The sequence below is a fragment of the Oncorhynchus nerka genome, linkage group LG5, assembly GCF_034236695.1.
Source record: "Oncorhynchus nerka isolate Pitt River linkage group LG5, Oner_Uvic_2.0, whole genome shotgun sequence".
Taxonomy (NCBI): Eukaryota; Metazoa; Chordata; class Actinopteri; order Salmoniformes; family Salmonidae; genus Oncorhynchus; species Oncorhynchus nerka.
In genome coordinates this window covers 31,631,603-31,645,587 of record NC_088400.1, presented here as the reverse complement: position 1 = coordinate 31,645,587, position 13,985 = coordinate 31,631,603, and the positions used below count along the sequence as shown (strand labels likewise).

Below are 13,985 nucleotides of genomic sequence, written 5' to 3'. Positions count from 1 at the left end.
TAGAACAGGATGTGTGAGATAAAGAGCAGCATTAGTTCTGGTGCTTTGGACAAGTCATCATTTCAGAGGTGTTAGCATCGTTAGAATTTCAGAAGGGGAGGGGACATTCAGCCCGTAACATACAAAGAGAGAGGGTGGAGTTCCGATCCACGTTCTAGCTCTTCTCTTAACAAGTATGGACCCAGAACTTAATTGAACATCTGACCAATTATGCAAGACTTTAGTTCTGGATTAACCCGAGATTAGGCTAACGTCAGCATTTCTAATGAGGAACAACACAGTGATGTGGGCTAACTGTTAGCATCCCACTGCTAGCCCCCAGACAGACAGAGACTCACCATAGCGAACCTCTTGTTGAGCAGCATCTGTTCAGCTAGCACTGACTGGTTGTGGAAGAGGTGGGGCTGCATGTGGCTCCACATGTGGGGGAACCACCAGAACTCCTTGACGTAGGAGAGGAGCAGGTCATCCCCCAGGTCCTCCTCATCTGACCCTGGACACGAAGGGAGATGGATGAGAGGAGAAAAGGTGGATGGGAGGTGTGCAGAGGGAGGTCAGGGACGGAGCAGGAGAGTAGCAGTGAAAGAATGAAGAGACGGAAAGGGGGAGAAAAACATTTGTTTGATGAACAGTGTGGTGTATGTCCTCAAGTTATAAAAGCAATATGTATACTGCTTGGATTTGTTAATGCAATCCCATAAGAACCTGTGAAGTGTGTACATTAATGCTGGTGTGAGTTTCATACTGTCTTACCTGCATGGAAGAACTTCCCTGAATAGCCCAGGTTGAAGGTGAAGTTGGGTACATGGTTACGCAGCTCTCGCTGGGTCTCCAACAGGGCCTGACACAGGAAGGAGGGGGGGGGGTGAGCAAGGCAACACACACACACACACCTCATCTTGTTGGTCTGTAACTCTCCCCGTTTACATCCTCATCAACCCCTGGTGGCCTCTATTCTCTCCTCCATTCCGCTTGAGATCTCTCTCCTCTGATTTGAGTTTGTTTAATTTATTCTCTGTATATGAATCCACGCTTCATCTCTCTCTTTCTCCCAGTATCCCTCTCCTGCCGTGTCAGGTTCCTTCCATAACCTCACTGTTCAGATGCCAAGAGATGAAGGAAGCCTTGATATAGTCCTGGTATTCTAATGTTCTACCCCAGCACATGAGAGGAGGTACAACTCTGATGAGGGATGCAGAACACAGACAACCAAAAAAAGTCATATTCTGTGTTGAAATATGAATGGATATGGTTCTTGAGAGAGTGTGTCGCCCTATCAGAACACCTGTCAACTCTGAGGAGCCTACTGAGATGAATACAGAGAGAGGGGGGGTGGAGGGAGAGAATAGGTTTAATATAATACTAGGAGCGGCAAGATGCCTGTCATGTGCTGTACCAACCCACTTACGGTGTCTTCGGAAAGTGTTCAGACCCCTTCCCCTTTTTCCACATTGTGACTTTACAGCCTTGTTCTAAAAATAAATACAAATATATAAACAATCCATCAATCTACACACAATACCCCATAGCAACAAAGTGAAAACAGGTTTTTAGCCAATTTTGCAAAAAAAGATACATAAAAACAATACCTGTGATAAATTCAATTGGTTGGACATGATTTGGAAAGGCACACACCTGTCTATATAAGGTACCACAGTTGACAGTGAAGGTCACAGCTAAAACCAAGCCATGATGTCGAAGGAATTGTCCGTAGAGCTCCGAAACAGGATTGTCTCGAGGCACAGATCTGGAGAAGGGCACCAAAACATTTCTGCAGCATTGAATGTCCCCAAGAACATAGTGGCCTCCATCGTTCTTAAATTATAGAAGTTTGGAACCACCAAGACTCTTCCTAGAGCTGGCCGCCCGGCCAAACTGAGCAATCGGAAGAGAAGGGCCTGGTCAGGGAGGTGACCAAGAACCCGATAGTAACTCTGACAGAGCTCCAGAGTTCTTCTGTGGAAATGAAATAACCTCCCAGAGGGACAATCATCTGCATCACTCCACCAATCAGGCCTTTATGGTAGAGTGGCCAGACGGAAGCCACTTCTCAGTAAAAGGCACATGACAGCCCGCTTGGAGTTTGCCAAAGGGCACCTAAAGGACTCTCAGACCAGGAGAAACAAGATTCTCTGGTCTGATGAAACCAAAATTGAACTCTTTGGCTTGAATGCCAAGCATCACGTCTGGAGGAAACCTGGCACCATCCCTACGGTGAAGCATGGTGGTAACAGCATCATGCTGTGGAGATGTTTTTCAGCGGCAGGGACTGGAAAACTAGTCAGGATTGAAAGATTAACTGAGATCCTTGATGAAAACCTGCTCCAGAGTGCTCGGGACATTCGTGCTGGGTCTAAGGTTCACCTTCCAACAGGACAATGACCCTAAGCACACAGTCAAGACAATGCAGGAGTGGCTTCGGGACAAGTCTCTGGATGTGCTCGAGTGGCCCAGCCAGAGCCTGGACTTGAACCCAAACATCTCTGGAGAGACCTGAAAATTGCTATGCAGCAACGCTCCCCATCCAACCTGACAGAGCTTGAGAGGATCTGCAGAGAAGAATGGGAGAAACTCCCCAAATACAGGTGTGCTAAGCTTGCAGCGTTATACCCAAGAAGACTCGAGGCTGTAATCGCTGCCAAAGATGCTTCAACAAAGGTCTGAATACTTATGTATTGGTGATATCAGTTTTAAATGTTTTAAACATAACATTTCTAAAAACCTATTTTTTCTTAGTAATTACGGGGTATTGTACGTAGATTGCTGAGGTTAAAAATACATTTAATACATTTTAGAATAAGGCTGTAACGTAACAAAATGTGGGTCTGAATACTTTCCGAATGCACTATACCTGCCTAATAATGCTTCATTGCAAACATATAATGCAGCATAATTACAAGGTGTCAGAGATGGAAACATTGGAAATGGACATTTCTTTATTCTAAGTATATATCACCTTAACATCATCCACCTTCATCCTCGTGCCCTCCTTCCCAACAAAGATGTCATCTATATCGACCAGTAGGTGTCGCTCCAGGGAGAGAGAGAGCCTCTTTCCCGTCAGGAAGCCCACCGCGTCCACAAACACCAGCTTGTGCAGCCAGAAGTTGAGGTTGTTCCCAAACAGAACTCTCTGGATCCCATCATGGAGCCCCAGGTCCTGCACCACGGAGGGAAGCAGTGCGACCGTCGTACCCAGTGAGGGGACACTCTCTGCGGACTGGGTCTTGGCCAGGAGGACGGGCTCGTAGGTGGAGTGGTTGGACTGAAAGACGGTCCAGTCGTCACCGGGGAGGGGGCCTGGGAGGGGTTGGCCGGAGCGGGTGATGAAGAGGAGGGGGGACTTGGAGTTGACCGTGCAGTCTTTCAGGCCCAGGTTGGAGTGGAGGAAGAGGGGGAAGCCTTTGAGCTGGGCACTCAGCAGGCTATTCTCATTGGCCTACAGGAGGGAGGAGGGTGGTCAATTACATCATCAAGAAGGGACAGAGAGTTACAATTTCATTCCAGTAAATTCTATTCAGATCATTGTCGATAGAAATCTGTTGCATTGCATTGAATGGACAAAACTTCCAATCATGTGGAATAGAACATCCTTTTAGCTCTGTGGAATACATTTCCAAGTGTCCTATTGAATAAGCTTGACTTGAAATACATTCTATAGAGATGAAGGGGGCGGTAATTCAATTCATTAGATCCTATGGATGTCCAATCTCTTTCTCCTAAACTGCCTCTCCCAATCCTCCCTCCTCCCTCCCACCCACCCACTCACTCACTGGAGGCTTAGTCAATAACTATCTTACATGGCTGTGTGGGCGTCTAAGAAAACAATGTTATTAAGTTAACACTCACCCACACACACTGAGGATGTTCCCATACACACAAAAAAATATTAAAGCAACTTTCCCCCAATGCCCACGGAAGTATGAAACATATTCCTGTTCAACATTGATGATGTCATTGAGATTAATTTCTCACCCTCACTTTCTCTCCCTGATAGACTGATCACAAACCCCACTAGATTGACCAGATATTCATGCTTACCCACCTACCACTCCTCCCTCTACCTCTGCTCTTTCACAAGACCTGCAAACTGTCCTTTGGTTACCAGGCTCTACTGGGATTACGAAGATAGAGGAATAGAGAGAGAGGAAGAGAGAGAGAGTGACAGTGAGAGAGAGAAAGGAAGAGAGAATGAGAGAGACAGAGAGCAAGAGTGAGAGCACATGAGACAGAGAGAGAGAGCCTGCCATAAGATGAGGGACAGTGTCTGACAGACCAATCAACCTGCACATGTCCTCTACTGTATGCTTATTGTTATTGTTCAATGTATGGTTATTTTGACCCTTGGTTATTGTTGTTACTGTTGTCCCGTTGACAATTTTGATTCTTATTATTTTCATATTGTAAATATCCAAAGTAAGCTTTGGCAATATGTACATTGTTACGGCATGCCAATAAAGCAAATAGAATTTAATTGAAAGCACGAGAGACAGAGGACCAGTGAGAGAGACAGAGAAGAAGAGAGAGAGCGAGAGAGGGAAAGAGAGAGAGACACAGAGAGGAAGAGAGAGAGGAAGAAAGAGAGAGAATGAGACAGCGAGCCAGAGAGACAGAGAGAGAAAGAAAGAGAGAAGAAGAGGAAGAAAAAGCAAGAGCATGAGACAGCGAGAGAGAGAGAAAGAGACAGACAAGTATTTCTCACTCAAAGGTTTTTCTTTATTTTCTTAATTGTAGAATAATAGTGAACACATATACTGAGCTGGCTGCTTTTCCTTCACTCTGTGGTCCGACTCATCCCAAACCATGGGATTGTGGAGGCCATGTCATCTAATGCAGCACTCCATCCCTCTCCTTCTTGGTAAAATAGCCCTTACACACCCTGAAGGTGTGTGTTTGGTCATTGTTCTGTTGAAAAACAAATGATTGTCCCACTAAACCCAAACCAGATGAGATGGCGTATCGCTGCAGAATGCTGTGGTAGCCACACTGGTTAAGTGTGCCTTGAATTTTAAATACAGTGAGGGAAAAAAGTAGTTGATCTCCTGCTGATTTTGTACGGTTTCCCCACTGACAAAGAAATGATTAGTCTATAATTTTAATGGTAGGTTTATTTGAACAGTGAGAGACAGAATAACAACAACAAAAATCCAGAAAAACGCATGTCAAAAATGTTATACATTTATTTGCATTTTAATGAGGGAAATAAGTATTTGACCCCTCTGCAAAACATGACTTAGTACTTGGTGGCAAAACCCTTGTTGGCAATCACAGAGGTCAGACGTTTCTTGTAGTTGGCCACCAGGTTTGCACACATCTCAGGAGGGATTTTGTCCCACTCCTCTTTGCAGATATTCTTGGATATAGGCGCTCTTTTAATTTATGGATAAAAAAACGATATTTTGTCACGAAAAGATGCTCGACTATGCATATAATTGACAGCTTTGGAAAGAAAACACTCTGACGTTTCCAAAACTGCAAAGATATTGTCTGTGAGTGCCACAGAACTAATGCTACAGGCGAAACCAAGATGAAACTTCAAACAGGAAGTGAGCCAGATTTTTGAGGCGCTGTGTTCCAATGTCTCCTTATATGGCTGTGAATGCGCCAGGAACGAGCCTACACTTTCTGTCGTTTCCCCAAGGTGTCTGCAGCATTGTGACGTATTTGTAGGCATATCATTGGAAGATTGACCAGAAGAGACTACATTTACCAGGTGTCCGCCTGGTGTCCTCTGTCGAAATTGGTGCGTAATCTCCAGCTGCATGTATTTTCCCATGTGATTCAGAGGAGAAACAAAACTGCCACGAATGACTTATCATCGAATAGATATGTGAAAAACACCTTGAGGATTGATTCTAAACAACATTTGCCATGTTTCTGTCAATATTATGGAGTTCATTTGGAAAAAAGTTCGGCGTTTTGATGACTGAATTTTCGGGGGTTTTTCTCAGCCAAACGTGATGAATAAAATGGAGCGATTTCTCCTACACAAATAATATTTTGGGAAAAACTGAACATTTGCTATCTAACTGAGAGTCTCCTCATTGAAAACATCCGAAGTTCATCAAAGGTAAATTATTTTATTTGAATGCTTTTCTTGTTTTTGTGAAAATGTTGCCTGCTGAATGCTAGGCTTAATGCTATGCTAGCTATCAATACTCTTACACAAATGCTTGTTTTGCTATGGTTGAAAAGCATATTTTGAAAATCTGAGATGACAGTGTTGTTAACAAAAGGATAAACTTGAGAGCCAATATATTTATTTCATTTCATTTGCGATTTTCATGAATAGTTAACGTTGCGTTATGGTAATGAGCTTGAGGCTATAATTACGATCCCGGATACGGGATTGCTCGTCGCAACAGGTTAAGGTTTCGAGGCTGACGTTTGGCAACTCGAACCTTCAGCTCCCTCCACATATGTTCTATGGGATTAAGGTCTGGAGACTGGCTAGGCCACTCCAGGACCTTAATGTGCTTCTTCTTGAGCCACTCCTTTGTTGCCTTGGCCGTGTATTTTGGGTCATTGTCATGCTGGAATACCCATCCACGACCCATTTTCATGCCCTGGCTGAGGGACGGAGGTTCTCACCCAAGATTTGACGGTACATAGCCCCGTCCATCGTCCCTTTGATGCGGTGAAGTTGTCATGTACCCTTAGCAGAAAAACACTCCCAAAGTATAATGTTTCCACCTCCATGTTTGATGGTGGGGATGGTGTTCTTGGGGTCATAGGCAGCATTCCTCCCCCTCCAAACACGGCGAGTTGAGTTGATGCCGAAGAGCTCCATTTTGGTCTCATCTGACGACAACACTTTCACCCAGTTGTCCTCTGAATCATTCAGATGTTCATTGGCCAACTTCAGACGGGCATGTATACGTGTTTTCTTGAGCCGGGGGCCCTTGCGGGTGCTGCAGGATTTCAGTCCTTCACGGCGTAGTGTGTTACCAATTGTTTTCTTGGTGACTATGGTCCCAGCTGCCTTGAGATCATTGACAAGATCCTCCCATGTAGTTCTGGGCCGTTTCCTCACCGTTCTCATGATCATTGCAACACCACAAGGTGAGATCTTGCATGGAGCTCCAGGCCAAGGGAGATTGACAGTTCTTTTGTGTTTCTTCCATTTGCGAATAATCGCATCAACTGTTGTCACCTTCTCACCAAGCTGCTTGGCGATGGTCTTGTAGCCCATTCCAGCCTTGTGTAGGTCTACAATCTTGTCCCTGACATCCTTGGAGAGCTCTTTGGTCTTAGCCAATGGTGGAGAGTTTGGAATCTGATTGATTGCTTCTGTGGAAAGGTGTCTATTATACAGGTAACAAACTGAGATTAGGAGCACTCCCTTTAAGAGTGTGCTCCTAATCTCAGCTCGTTACCTGTATAAAAGAGACCTGGGAGCCAGAAATCTTTCTGATTGAGAGGGGGTCAAATACTTATTTCCCTCATTAAAATGCAAAACAATTTCTAACATGTGTTTTTCTGGATTTTTGTTGTTGTTATTGTCTCTCACTGTTCAAATAAACCTACCATTAAAATTATAGACTGATAATTTCTTTGTCAGTCGGCAAACCGTACAAAATCAGCAGGGGATCAAATACTTTTTTCCCCTCACTGTAAATCACAGACAGTGTCACCAGCAAAGCACCCCCACACCATAACACCTCCTCCTCCGTGCTTTATGGTTGGCAATACACATGCGGAGATCATCCGTTCACCCACACCGCGTCTCACAAAGACACGGCAGTTGGAACAAAACAAGTTCCAATTTGGACTCCAGACCAAAGGACAAATTTCCAACTGTCTAATGTCCATTGCGGGTGTTTCTTGGCCCAATCAAGCCTCTTTTTATTATTGGTGTCCTTTAGTAGTCGTTTCTTTGCAGCAATTCGACCATGAAGTCCTGATTCACACAGTCTCCTCTGAACAGTTGATGTTGAGATGCGTCTGTTACTTGAACTCTGTGAAGCATTTATTTGGGCTGCAATTTCTGAGGCTGGTCCCTAATGAACCTATCCTCTGCAGCAGAGGTAACTCTGGGTCTTTCCTTCCTGTGGCGGTCCTCATGAAAGACAGTATAATTATAGCACTTGAAGGTTTTTGCAACTGCACCTGAAGAAACTTTCAAAGTTCTTGAAATGTTCCACATTGCCTGACCTTCATGTCGTAAAGTAATAATGGACTGTCATTTCTCTTTGCTTATTTGAGCTGTTCTTGCCATAATAAAGACTTTTACTAAATACGGCTATCTTCTGTATAACCCCCCCCACACACCTTGTCACAACACAACTGATTGGCTCAAACGCATTAAGAAGGAAAGAAATTCCACAAATGTACTTTTAACAAGGCACACCTGATAATTAAAATATATTCCAGGTGACTACCTCATGAAGCTGTTTGAGAGAATGACAAGAGTCTGTAAAGCTGTCATCAAGGCAAAGGGTGGCTATTTGAAGAATCTCAAATATAAAATATATTTAGATTTGTTTAGCACTTTTTTGGTTACGATATGATTCCATGTGTTATTTCATAGTTGTGATGTCTTTACTATTATTATACAAGGTAGAAAATACTAATAATAAAGAAAACCCTTGAATGAGTAGGTGTTCTAAAACTTTTGACTGGTAGTGTATATTCTTCAACAATCAATGGGTATATATCATTAATTTATAAGTTATACTCGTCAACAATCAGTGGGTATAAAGTTGAAGTCAGAAGTTGACATACACTTAGGTTGGAGTCATTAAAACTAGTTTTTCAACCACTCCACACATTTCTTGTTAACAAACTATAGTTTTGGCAAGTCGGTTAGGACATCTACTTTGTGCATGACACAAGTCATTTTTCCAACAATTGTTTACAGACAGATTATTTCACTTATAACTCACTGTATCACAATTCCAGTGAGTCAGAAGTTTACATACACTAAGTTGACTGTGCCTTTAAACAGCTTGGCAAATTCCAGAAAATATAGGCTTTAGCTTCTTATAGGCTAATTGACATGATTTGAGTCAAGTGGAGGTGTAACTGTGGATGTATGTCAAGGCCTACCTTTGACTCAGTGTCTCTCTGCTTGACATCATGGGAAAATCAAAAGAAATCAGCCAAGACCCAGAAAAAAATTGTAGACCTCCACAAGTCTGGTTCATCCTTGGGAGAAATGTCCAAATGCCTGAAGGTACCACGTTCATCTGTACAAACAATAGCACGCAAGTATAAACACCATGGGACCACGCAGCTGTCACACCGCTCAGGAAGGAGACGCCTTGTCTCCTAGAGAGGAACGCACTTTGGTATGAGAAGTGCAAATCAATCCCAAAACAACAGCAAAGAACCTTGTGAAGATGCTGGAGGAAACAGGTACAAAATTATCTATATTCACACTAAAACGAGTCCTATATCGACATAACCTGAAAGGCCATTTAGCAAGGAAGAAGCCACTGCTCCAAAACCGCCATAAAAATGCCAGACTATGGTTTGCTACTGCACATGGGGACAAAGATCGTACTTTTTGGAGAAATGTCCTCTGGTCTGATAAAAAAAATGAGAACTGTTTGGCCATAATGACCATCGTTATGTTTGGAGGAAAAAGGGGAAGGCTTGCAAGCCGAAGAACACCATCCCAGCCGTGAAGCACGGGGGTTGCAGCATCATGTTGTGGGTGTGCTTTGCTGCAGGAGGGACTGGTGCACTTCACAAAATTGATGGATTTCATAAGGATGGAAAATTATGTGGATAATTATGAAGCAACATCTCAAGACATCATTCAGGAAGTTGAGGTTTGGTCGCAAATGGGTCTTCCAAATGGACAATGACCCCAAGCATACTTCCAAAATGGTGGCAAAAGGGCTTAAGGACAACAAAGTCTAGGTATTTGAGTGGCCATCACAAAGCCCTGACCTCAATCCTATAGAAAATTTGTGGGAAGAACTGAAAAAGCGTATGCGAGAAAGGAGGCCTATACTCCCGACTCAGTTACACCAGCTCTGTCAGGAGGAATGGGCCAAAATTCAACACACTTATTGTGGGAAGCTTGTGGAAGGCTACCTGAAATGTTTGACTCAAGTTAAACAATTTAAAGGCAATGCTGCCAAATACTAATTGAGTGTATGTACTCGTCTGACCCATTGGGAATGTGATGAAAGAAATAAAAGCTGAAATAAATCATTCCCTCTACTATTATTCTGACAATTCACATTCTTAAAATAAAGTGGTGATCCTAACTGATTAAATGTCAGGAATTGTGAAAAACTGAGTTTAAATGTATTTGGCTAAGGTGTATGTTAACTTATGACTTCAACTGTATACTCTTCACCAATCAGTGGATATATATCATTCATTTATAGAGCTAACTGATTTGTTTTTTGTTTGTCCGATACCGATATTTGGGGGACAACACTTACCGATACCAATATACAGTATCTGCCGATATAATGGTTTAGGGAAATGAAAAATACTTATTTTTTCCACACAGTTTTCAAATTTCCATCCAAAATGTAAATTGTCCAATAAATATCTAAAATGTTGATTTCTTATATTGTGAAATGAATGAAATCATGAGATTGTGTTGGGACCAGAATGAGAACGTGTTGGGACCAGCATGAGAACGTGTTTCGGATCAGCATGAGAACGTGTTTCGGATCAGCATGAGAACGTGTTCGGATCAGCATGAGAACGTGTTCAGATCAGCATGAGAACGTGTTTCGGATCAGCATGAGAACGTGTTTCGGATCAGCATGAGAACGTGTTCGGATCAGCATGAGAACGTGTTCAGATCAGCATGAGAACGTGTTTAGATCAGCATGAGAACGTGTTCGGATCAGCATGAGAACGTGTTCAGATCAGCATGAGAACGTGTTCAGATCAGCATGAGAACGTGTTCAGATCAGCATGAGAACGTGTTCAGATCATTATGAGAACGTGTTCGGATCAGAAAGAGAACGTGTTCAGATCATTATGAGAACGTGTTCAGATCAGCATGAGAACGTGTTCAGATCAGCATGAGAACGTGTTCAGATCAGCATGAGAACGTGTTCAGATCATTATGAGAACGTGTTCAGATCAGCATGAGAACGTGTTCAGATCAGCATGAGAACGTGTTCAGATCAGCATGAGAACGTGTTCAGATCAGCATGAGAACGTGTTCGGATCAGCATGAGAACGTGTTCGGATCAGCATGAGAACGTGAGAACGTGGATCAGCATGAGAACGTGTTCGATCATGAGATCAGATCAGCACGTGTTATGAGAACGTGTTCGGATCATTATGAGAACGTGTTCGGATCAGCATGAGAACGTGTTCAGATCAGCATGAGAACGTGTTCAGATCAGCATGAGAACGTGTTTAGATCAGCATGAGAACGTGTTCAGATCAGCATGAGAACGTGTTCAGATCAGCATGAGAACGTGTTCAGATCAGCATGAGAACGTGGTTCGGATCAGCATGAGAACGTGTTCGGATCAGCATGAGAACGTGCAGATCAGCATGAGAACGTGTTCAGATCAGCATGAGAACGTGTTCAGATCAGCATGAGAACGTGATCAGCATGAGCGTGTTCAGATCAGCATGAGAACGTGTTTCGGATCAGCATGAGAACGTGTGCAGATCAGCATGAGAACGTGTTTAGATCAGCATGAGAACGTGTTTAGATCAGCATGAGAACGTGTTTAGATCAGCATGAGAACGTGTTTAGATCAGCATGAGAACGTGTTCAGATCAGCATGAGAACGTGTTCAGATCAGCATGAGAACGTGTTCAGATCAGCATGAGAACGTGTTCAGATCAGCATGAGAACGTGTTCAGATCAGCATGAGAACGTGTTCAGATCAGCATGAGAACGTGTTCAGATCAGCATGAGAACGTGTTCAGATCAGCATGAGAACGTGTTCAGATCAGCATGAGAACGTGTTCAGATCAGCATGAGAACGTGTTTCAGATCGTGTTTCAGCATGAGAACGTGTTCAGATCAGCATGAGAACGTGTTCAGATCAGCATGAGAACGTGTTCAGATCAGCATGAGAACGTGTTCAGATCAGCATGAGAACGTGTTCAGATCAGCATGAGAACGTGTTCAGATCAGCATGAGAACGTGTTTAGATCAGCATGAGAACGTGTTCAGATCAGCATGAGAACGTGTTCAGATCAGCATGAGAACGTGTTTAGATCAGCATGAGAACGTGTTCAGATCAGCATGAGAACGTGTTTAGATCATGAGATTTACCTTTTTCATCCTATTTATTAAATAATGGTTATTGGTGGAGTTATCATCTGATAACAATATAGGCTAGAGCTAAAAGGCCCAAAAATGAATGTAGCAACTACGGACTCTGACCTTAAAGAAGCCGATGATGCCCACTCCGTACTCCACACAGTACTTGTCCAGCAGCTCTCTGTTCCAGGCGTCCAGGTTAACGTACTTCAGGATGTTCTCATAGATGACCAGCGTGAAGCGTCCGTGCTCCTTATCAGTTAACGTGGGCATGTCCCCTTTACCGGGAGAGATCTCCGTCCGGTACCGGAAACGTCCCGACTCCAGGATGGCCACGATATCCTGGCCCAGCTGAGAGTATTGGCTCTCTACAAACACCAGCACCACAGGGTCTGTCCTCACCCCTCCTTCGCCCCCGGGCCCCCCAGACACCGCCCACAATGGGAGCAGGCGCGACGGGCTCACCCGGAGGTCATCGTAGACGGCCGACGCCACCTCGCCACCAGCCACGCCCCCTCCTGAGTGCTCGAGCTCCTGTTTCGCACCGTACAGGAAGTACGCGGAGACGAAGACGCTGATGGTGCAGAAGAGGAAGAGGAGGAGCAGGGAGGTCTGGAGGGGGAGGTGGCGGACAAGACGGACCAGCCGACGCAGGCGGGACACACATCCCAGCATCGTCACGCACAGCGCCTGACCCGGCTGAACTACTGACCGAAACGGACTTGTTGGTAGGGTAGGGTAGGACAGGATAGTGTAGGCTAGCCTAGGTAGGCTTAGCAGAAATAAATCAGTCCCAAGTCAGTGTTGTTTTTTCCAGTCTTCTGGTTAGTAATCCACAGGCTATAGAAGTAACAGCAGCAGCAGCAGCTTGAGCAGCTACTGGAGATAGAAATGAGACGGTTTCACCATATTGGTTCTCCCACATGCTGTGTTGCTGATTATGTCACCATGGCAGAGATGTGGGGGGGTCTCCGTCCTGGTGGGGGGAGCTGGCACTGCACGCCAGGGAGGGAGGGGAGGGGGGAAAGAGAGGGGGAAATCAGAGCAGGAGGGTGCAGCTAGAGGTCTGGCTGGTCACCTGTCCATCACTGGAACCAGCCAACCACATCCCTCAGGGTTCCTGATTGGTGGTTGATCTTTACGGGGGCGGGCAATGGTGAGGTCACGAAGGTCATCCCAATAGCAACATTCTCCTGGATGGTTTGTGGTTATGACCTAGAATGAAACAAGAAAGAAATATAAAAAAATCAAACAAGAGGGCAAAGCACATTCCCTTTTCATAACTCACACTCATGCCATATTTGTTGTTTGTTTACGTGTGTGGGAGAGGTGTAGGATACAGCGCCGGTGCTCCTCTGAAAGTTCATTTTAAAAGCAGTCGTTGCATTCACCTACGCACGCTATTAGAGCTGCCAAAACCCCCAACACACACACACACCACCCCACCCTTGGCCCTCACACACACAATCGATAGACGGAGAGAGAGAAAGAGAGAGGGAGAAAGAGAGCGAGCGAGAGAAAAGAAACTGGAGGCGAGCTGCTAAGCCAGTCTGTTCAGAGAGGGCTCTGTGGCTGCATGTAAAGTGAAGCCATGGCCCTTGGGGAAACTCACCTCCTGTCCCTCAAACACACATAGGATCAGAGGGGAGGGGAGAGAAACAAGCAGCCAAACCGTAACCCAAAAGAAATGAAGCCAGCGGACAGGGACAGACAGAAACCAATGGGAACTTATATCTCTAAATAGCACACCGTGCAATCACACTGCATCTGCGTTGGATGT

The 13,985-nt window shown here is 44.5% G+C and overlaps 1 pseudogene; it reads right to left on the bottom strand.

The window, feature by feature from the left end:
- Window positions 1–13,985, bottom strand: part of LOC115129331 (bifunctional heparan sulfate N-deacetylase/N-sulfotransferase 1-like) — a 103,307-nt pseudogene that overhangs the window by 15,247 nt on the left and 74,075 nt on the right.